Raw genomic sequence first — 8,974 nt, 5'->3', positions numbered from 1 at the left:
TTTTCTGAATTGCAGCAGTGTAATTTTCCACGATATTTTGTGATCATTTATGTTTGCCTACAATTCCTCTCTTGATTGGTAAATGGGGAACAATTAATCCTCGTGTTATATTTGTTCGCACGATAATAGGCATTGGCTCTCTTTTGAGACTGAGGGGGTAGCCCTAAAGGCTGGCCGTAACCTTCAAAAATTTCGAATTTGTATCTGTTGGTTGTTGCTTTACTTTAAGCTTGTGCATAAATAGATCCCGGACCTTTTTCACGCTTCCCTTGAGATTAATTTGTTCTATTTCTTCATGCACACAACCAGCAGGTTACAAACATGAAGTCAGAAATATATTTGCCAAACATATTAATAGAGAACAAAACGAAAAACTCAAATATGAAGAATAATTTAAGAGAATACTTGCGATTCGGCATGTTAAAATTGGAATCAGAGAAACTGTTGTGAGGTTGGAAACACTGCACTCGCTCGTGGTCAACCTGGAGGAAATCGCTGTCAAGTTTGAACACAAAAAGGCATAATTACGAATAGTTTATGCAAATGAAATATACCAACACCTTGCAAAGTACTGTGCATTGAGCGGAAATTAATAATTCTCGCAATTTGCAGCGAAAATGTGTTCGTCGCATAAAAAAGTAGTAGCTTGCGCAATCATTTTTTCCTTTTATTTATTTATTTATTTGTAAGTATGGCATTCAGATTGAGTATGGAGTTTAGAAATTAAGTGAAATAATTTTGTTTCAGTGTTTTTTCAAAAATAAATTAGTCTAAACCGAGCCTTACATTGTATTGCTTGCTAGTTCTCATGCAGCCAGCATGACGCTAAGCAAATATTTGATTAAATGGTAAATAAAAACAGACCACGAAAGAATGCTTAAAAAAAGTTGGAAGCCACCATTGGCCATTAACAAGGAAACCTAGTTCTCGATGCGCAAGGGCTATTAAGATTCAGACATTTCTTCTCATGAAGACTTTTTCCTGCATCTTTGGCCTTGAACACGATTGAAAGCACCTTTGGCCAGAGTTGTGAAGATGACAAATCGATTTCGTTGACTAGCTGCAAACAAGTTACTCTCCTGTGGAATAGTGTTGCTATTGGTACATACGTACATGGTGGTCCACAATTTGGCAAATCGGTGTCACTCAACTATCAGCCATTTTCAAAATACACAGTTATTTAGTATTTGTCAATTTGTCGCATGTCCACGGTTGGCAAAGAAGTTATTGACACAAACAGTCGTATCTTGAGTTACGCCTCTTTGTGATGAACATTTTCCAGCACAAACTGAGATACGTTACCTGGCCCCTTGTTTGTAAAGACCAATTTTCTCAATGGAAAGTTAATATTTTTGACGTTGACAGAATTTTTGGACATATTGTTGCAAGTAAAAGGTTTTAACTTTGTCACAAATCAAAAATGAAAATACCAAAAGGCTCTACGTTCATAAACAGTGTTACTTATGTACATTATTCACAGTCTATTTATGACATATATTTCTATACTTAGTTAGCTCTAGTAATTTGTTACTAGAAAAAGAAGCAAGATGGATATTTGAGGTTAAAGGCAAAATGGTAGGTGTCAAGAATGTATCTACAAAAGACTTATTTTTTTCTAGTGAACAGACTTTAAAACAATTACTCAATTTCAAATGTATTGGGAGCCAGATCAAAAGTAGCATACAGGAATCGTGATTGCTATTGACAGGAAACAACGAAATTCCTCATCTGGCAGCAAGGTGGGTTGATCTAAATCAGGTTGATTTAACTTGCAGTTACTTCTGAAACTTTTCAAAGAGTAATACATGCACACACGCACATGTATTTGTTATGATAGACTTTCAGAAACATAATTGATAAGTAATTTAGATTTTAAAACCTTGAGAACAGATTAATCCACACTGATCAAAATTTTCAACAAATTTAAACATCTGGATGTTTTATTAATGTATCTTCTACCCATGTTGCATTCATGCACTTTCAGAGATATAACATTTTGAATTAAAAGGTGAGTATAGTTTTTGTTGGATTTACGTATTTTGAAAGTCATTTCTTAAGTTCCATATGTAAAATATGTTTTGTAATTTACCTCATTCAAAATACATTCGGTGGAAGCAACCACCAGAATGACTGATAGTAATGGAAATATGGTTGAGAAGAGGAAGTCAGTGATGCATATGGATGCACAATCACTGATTTGCTTGAAGTCGACAATGAGAAAAAATATTGTCAATAACTTGGCAAATATTGCCCACCATAAACACAAATGGATCCAAGAGAGGATCCAACTTTAAACTGTAAAAATAAATTAATTTGAATTTAAATGATAAAAAAGTCAGTACGGCGTCTGATTACCAAAAATGACATCAAATTTGGTGAAATCCGGGCCTTAACGAACCACTGTGTATATATGTACTGTTTGACCAGCAATCCGAGAGCTCCACTTGGCAAAGTGCCAAGAAAAAGGGGAAGTTTGTGAGAGGTAGGCAGGCGGGAGAATGCAGGGTTGCACGTTGAACAGTGTTACCAATCTGCGAGGGTGCTTATCCACCAGAACGTAAGTATCGAAAACGGAGGGACATGCACAGAAGTAAAGAATTGTGACACGGACTTGTTTTGTATCACAATCATGTCGTTTGTCCTTCTTACAATTTAAAATAGAAGGATAGTAGGGTAAAGAATTGCAGTTTCACTTATACAAGGTATTTTTTTCCAGTGGGGCAAACAAGGAACATTTTCTCCCAAAATAGTGCAGTTCCATAAAAAAACATTGCTTAAATTTGAATTTATGGTGATCATGCAATAATTAACACATATTATTGTGGCTAAAATGAAATTATATGTGTGAAATACATAATATTTTGGTTGACTTTCCTTTTTCATGCCCCTCCCTTTCCCCCCTTCCAGACCCCCATGGTGGTGGCCCGAAACCAGATACGGGTCCGGTCGGCTTCCTCTGAGGTCTGAGCACTTCCAATATCTTGGGTCAATATTCTCCGGTTGGCAACATTGCTTTCTTTCCCCACGTGACACTCCCACTGCTCGCGTTTCAGAGAAGCGCCTCCGCAAACTCCCCCAATTTACGACTGGACTCGGCTACTTCGGTCATGCGCAGAAAACTCGAGAGTTCTCGGATCGCTGGTCAAACAGTACATACTCATCGGACAGTGGAAAAATTCAGAATCTTTGCTAGCTTAGTAGCATCCTCGGTGTGAGAAGAAAGAGACGGAACCGGAAGTTGGGGCCCTGCAGAGTTACCAGGTCCCAATCGAAGAAGAAGCGGTGCGTATAACGAAAAAAACATTGTTTCGTCACCAGGCTCGTCGAAAACTGTGAGTGGGTGGGATGAGTTGGGTTGGGAGGGAGGGATGGGATGGGTTGAAAGGGAGGGTGGGGTGAGGTGGGGATGTTACTGGGTGCCCTTGTTCAGGCCAGGTGGAGTGGTTCCACTCGTGGCCGATATATAGGCCCTCTCCCATATTTTGCGAACAGAGGTGTTGGCTATTTAGTGTAGGAGATGGATGATCGCTACCCGGAAGCATTCGTTGAAACAGATGTTGTTGTGGTTGGTGTGGATGGCGACAGTGAAGTCCAGTTTGTGGGTGGAGGAGCAGTGGTTATTGATGCGGAGGTTGAGGGCCATTGATGTTGTACCCCTGTAACAATCAACACAGATGTAGGTGAGGATGTAGATCAGGTTTGAGGCATGGTAGGTCCCCATTGGGAACAAGGGTACATTTGCCAGTGGCTGTGTGCACCTGGAGGGTGTGAGAGGTAATGAGGATGGGGCAGGTTTTGCACCTAGGATGGTTGCATTTATGATCCTGATCCCCACAGCGGCAGGTGAGTTCACCCTTCACCCTAAGGGCACCTGCCACTCATCCAACCTGATTTACAGCCTCATCTGCCAAATCTGCGGCAACTTCTACGTAGGTGAAACCTCCACCCCCCTGAACATAAGGATCAATAATCACAGTTCCTCCACCCAAAACTCAGATTTCCCAGTTGCCATCCATACCAACAGCCATAACACCACCTTTAATAACGGTTTCCGTGTTGCCATCATCCATCTTTTACCCCCCCCCCCCCCACCACTCTGACATGTCTTTCTCCAGGCGATGGGAAAGGGCCTATATAGCAGGCATGCATGCCACTATACCCCCCGGACTCAACCTAGCCAACCAGTAACCTTGTTCCTCTCCTCCCCGAAACTACCAACACACCTTGCAGTTAACACTGGTGAAAGTACTTTTGTTTCCTATCAACTATTTCTGGCAACACTGACTGTAGAGACCCTATGGTCAGTATTCTGTGCTTTTACTCTATGTGACACCGATCTATCTTTCCTCTCCGTTGAAAATGCGACAGATGTTGCGAAATATCGAACTATTTCTCTTCGTGTGGTAAGTGTTTACTGTCTCCTTCATCATTTGTATATATCCATCCTTCTGGCACCTTGCGGCACGAATGGGAGAGGAAAGAAGAGTTTACAGGATTCTTGATGGGTTACCTGATGGTAAGAGACCTGTAGGAAGGGCAAGATGAAGGGAGGGATAACGTTGAGATGCACCTAAAGCAAATCTGTAAGATTGGAAAATATTGGATTGATGTTGCCCAGGATAAGGACAGATGGAAGGCTTTTGTTGCTGCAGCCATAAACTTTCTGGTTTAAGAAAGCTAGAGAGTTAGTTAATTAGTTAAATGTTGTCAAGGTGAAAATCTGTCGATTTTTGTGTCTGAGAATTTTTGGTTGAAGAAAATACATACATACGTACTTCATATAATGTTTGAATTGTTATTTTAAGTCCACTTTATGCACAGACAAGCTAATCGGCACTGGGCCTACAGTTGAAAGTAGGGTCCGAACCACTGTACAATGTGCTTCAACCGGGTATCAAACATGGGAGGCACATGACAAAGGTAATGAGTGTGCATCTGTGTATTTGTGTCAATATTCCAAGCTGTTACTGATGCAGTGTTTACTTATTCTAGCACCACGGATGGTAACAAGATGGTTTTGATTCTTCCTTTTTTTTATTTTCATAATTTTGTCGCTGATTATCTATTTTTCTTTTTCTTAAATTTGTTTTTTAGTTATAAAAATGTTTCAATGAAGTAAAGAAATAAAGAAAATATAGAAGGAAAGATAGAAGGTAGGAAAGAGGAAAAAGGAAGAATCAAAACTACCCTGAGACTAGGGATGTGCCGAAGCCGATTACAGATGTTTGAAAATTGGCAGAAATTGACATATCGGCATCAGTATCGAAATCAGCAAAAATCCGATATTTAAACCGGTACAGAGTATACTAGAGTTTTATCTTCTAACAAGTTTTATATTCTAGTTTTGTAAGAGTTATTGAAAATTTGGTTATGATTCGTCATTATTGTAGAGTTTTTGTAATAAAATTATTGCAAACTTTCATTCAGAGGATCAACCTAACTCAAAATCGGTAATAAAACAGCACACTGCTCAACCAGGATCTGCTGTTGTATTGGAAATTCAAAAATGAGTATTCAAACCTGAAGCAAGTGCTGAGAGAATACTTGGGCATACCTGCTGCATCAGTATTCAGTGATATAATGTTCAGTGTTGCTGAACAGATTTGCGATAAGAGAAGAAGTAGGTTACTTCCTGAAGTGCTCCAAATCTTGTATTTCTGAAGTTGAATCTGGCAGAACAGGAATTCATTTTGCATTTCAAAGAACTGCTTGTGTACTAATGTTAAATCTCTAGGTTCACATAACCTTTTGTAGATGCAAATGTACATTCGCATCTCTTGAGAATATATATGTACATACATATGATATGCAATAGAAATGCACATAGCAAATTTATTTTTGTCATGCAGAAAATAACATCCCATTTCTGTTTAATAATCTTATGTATCGGAATCGGTTAAATATTGGCATCGGTATCAGTTCCAAAAATTATCGGTGAGTACATCGGCATCAGTAAATTTTCAGCTTCGTCACATCCCTACCTGAGACCATCCAACATTCTTGTTTATCATCTGAAGAAGACTGTTGAAACACTAGAAATTTTGTGTGTAATAAATAATATGTACCAGTAACAGTGATGATAGTAAGTGAAAATGAATCACTTATATTATTTAAAAAAATTCAATGTCCCTAGTGGTAAATAAGAAGTGGATCTGGTACTCTGTCATGCTCCACCTTGTCTTATTATCAGCATGTTTAGCTCAAGTCGTCTTTCTCATTCAAATGTTCCTCGATAACACTGAAGAAACTATGGTTCCTTATGTTGACGTTATTCGTGAGGTGTCCACTGTTTCCGTTGTAATTTGAACTTCACTTTAGTCCTTCAGACGAGTGAAAGAAGTACCAGAAATCCCAAACCGTGTGTACCTTAGATACTAAGCTAGAAGTTACCACAGACACACACTCGCGTGACTTCTCTAAAGGCATTGCTAACCATAAGATGCTTTTTGGGGATAGGACCAAACTTCGATGTATTATGGCTCGGATACATTGCAGTGACATACTTTGAATCTTGTGGTTGCAATTCAGTTCTCGACCTTCTGTTTTGCTGTTGAAGGAGATGTTCAGAACTGAAGAAGAAACTGTCTCAGTGCCTGCAGGCCTTCAACGAACAAGCTAAAGGCAATCTATCCACGAATCCAAGAGTTGAAGTATCTACTCGTACTTATACTGTTGGAAATGGAACTGAGGTAAAGTGAGATAGGTGGCCAACATCTAAAAGTTAACGTAAAAAATTGACAACAATGACTAAAGTTCACTTAATACATTGAACCATCCAATTTAACACTAATATAATTTTTCTACTTACATTTCCATTTCTGGATGAATTCTTATGATTTAATGGCCCACTCTTCTTGGCAGATTTCTTCTATTGAAGACAAAAAAAATAAGTTCAAAATTAAAAGTATGCCATTTGATTTATATGGACACAAATACAGGGTGATGAGGAGCCAACTGACACTTTTCAAATTTGAAAACTGCACCTGCGCAATAGCTTGTCATGGTTGGCAGGAAGGGGAACAGTAAAGAAGATGCTATTTTGTATAGTCAAGTTCCAACGGATCGTTGGAAAATGCAACGTGTTACCTGTGTTATTATGAAACAAAGTCTGTGACAGGAGTGCAGCGTGTCTTTAGAGCACATGGGACATGTACCATCTCAGAGTACCATATTGGCTTGGGAGAAGAAGTTTGAAGAAACTTACGACTGTTAAAACTAAAACAAGCCACTGTTGAAGTTTCGGCTATTGATAAGCATCTACGGATGTGCATGCATGGCAACTTTCAGACACCTTAGCAACAGCGTTGATGTAAACGGAGGCCATCTGCTGATGCAGTTTTTTTTTAAAATAAGCTTGTAATTTGTAAACAATTAATATCATACGTGAATGTATTTATGGACAGGTGCACTTATTTTTCCCTGTTTCCATATATTATCTATGACCATTTGAAATGTGTCAGTCTGCTTTGCAGCACCCTGTAGATTACTTAGTACCTAACACATCACACAAGAGAAATTAAGTCTTATCAAACTTAATGCAACGTGTAAACTTACACAGTACATTAATGTACATTTAATGTACATTATTTAATGTACATTAGTGAATCAACTTTCACTTGGAAGTGATATTTGCCATTTCGCACCCTACAATAAATGTGTCAAACTTTCACAATCAATAACATATACAGGGTGTTCATAAAGTCTCGGTACCATTACAATAAAAACATAGCTCGGAAACTACATGCAATAGAACAATGCTGTTGATTGCAAAATGAGCTGCAACTCTCATAGCAGAAAGGGAGGAGGAAGTCACTTCAAGGCATTATTCGAATAAGATTATGTATATGAAGAAATTTTCAGGCCAAAAAATGAAGACGAAGACTGTTGCAAAGTTGACTGGGGAAAACATCACATACAGAAATGTTCACTGTACATACACATGTTTCTCAGCATTTTTACAAATGCTATTATGATTGATTGATTGATTTGCTTTATTATACTTCGCTTCTTGTGCCACTTTTGGCTAATTTGTGAAGGAGGCACACCCATGCCCAGGCTGGGATTCGAACCTGTGACCTCTGGCATCGTAGCATGATGTGCTAACCACTCTGCCATGGGGGGCGGCAAAGAAATATGTACCTAGTCTTACCATAAATACTGTCACAAAGTTTTAAGTAAATTGAGACAAAATGCTGAGAGATATTTTAATATCCTAATAACATTACTGAAATGGATGCATGACAAATCAAAATCACAAATCAATATTCAAAAAGGCCACCCTTAGCACGCACACATTCCGTAAGTCTTTGTGGCCATGCATCAATTGAATTACGCAACACATTGACTGGAAAATGAGCACCTGCCTTCAGAAGAGACCGACCGCTTTAAACTTTCAATATTGGGATGTCTCTTCTTGCAAGCCATCTCCTGAAGCTTGGACCACAATTTGTAGTCCAGAGGGTATAGGTCCGGACTTGCAGAAGGCCAATCTGAAGTGGAAAAGAAATCTGGAACATTTGCTATGAGGGCACACTCCATTTCTGTGAAAAAGGGGTAAAAACATCAGCCAAAGTGTACCAGCAGACAGTGCTTGAGAGACTAGTCAAGAATGTCAACAACACTCTCTTCCATGGTCAGAACTGGAGCTTCCAGTAGGATTCAGCCCCAACATATGGTGCCTGAACAACACAGCAGTGGCTGGAGGCAAATGCACCAGACTTAATTTGAACTTCGGATTGGCCTTCTGCAAGTCCGGACCTATGCCCTTTGGACTACAAATTGTGGTCCAAGCTTCATGAAATGGCTTGCAAGAAGAGACATCCCAATATTGAAAGTTTAAAGCGGTCGGTCTCTTCTGAAGGCAGGTGCTCATTTTCCAGTCAATGTGTTGCGTAATTCAATTGATGCATGGCCACAAAGACTTACGGAATGTGTGCGTGCTAAGGGTGGCCTTTTTGAATATTGATTTGTGATT

This window comes from Lepisma saccharinum, chromosome 30, assembly GCF_977018435.1.
Source record: "Lepisma saccharinum chromosome 30, izLepSacc3.1, whole genome shotgun sequence".
In the NCBI taxonomy this organism is placed as follows: domain Eukaryota; kingdom Metazoa; phylum Arthropoda; class Insecta; order Zygentoma; family Lepismatidae; genus Lepisma; species Lepisma saccharinum.
Note: the sequence above shows the minus strand (reverse complement) of the source record.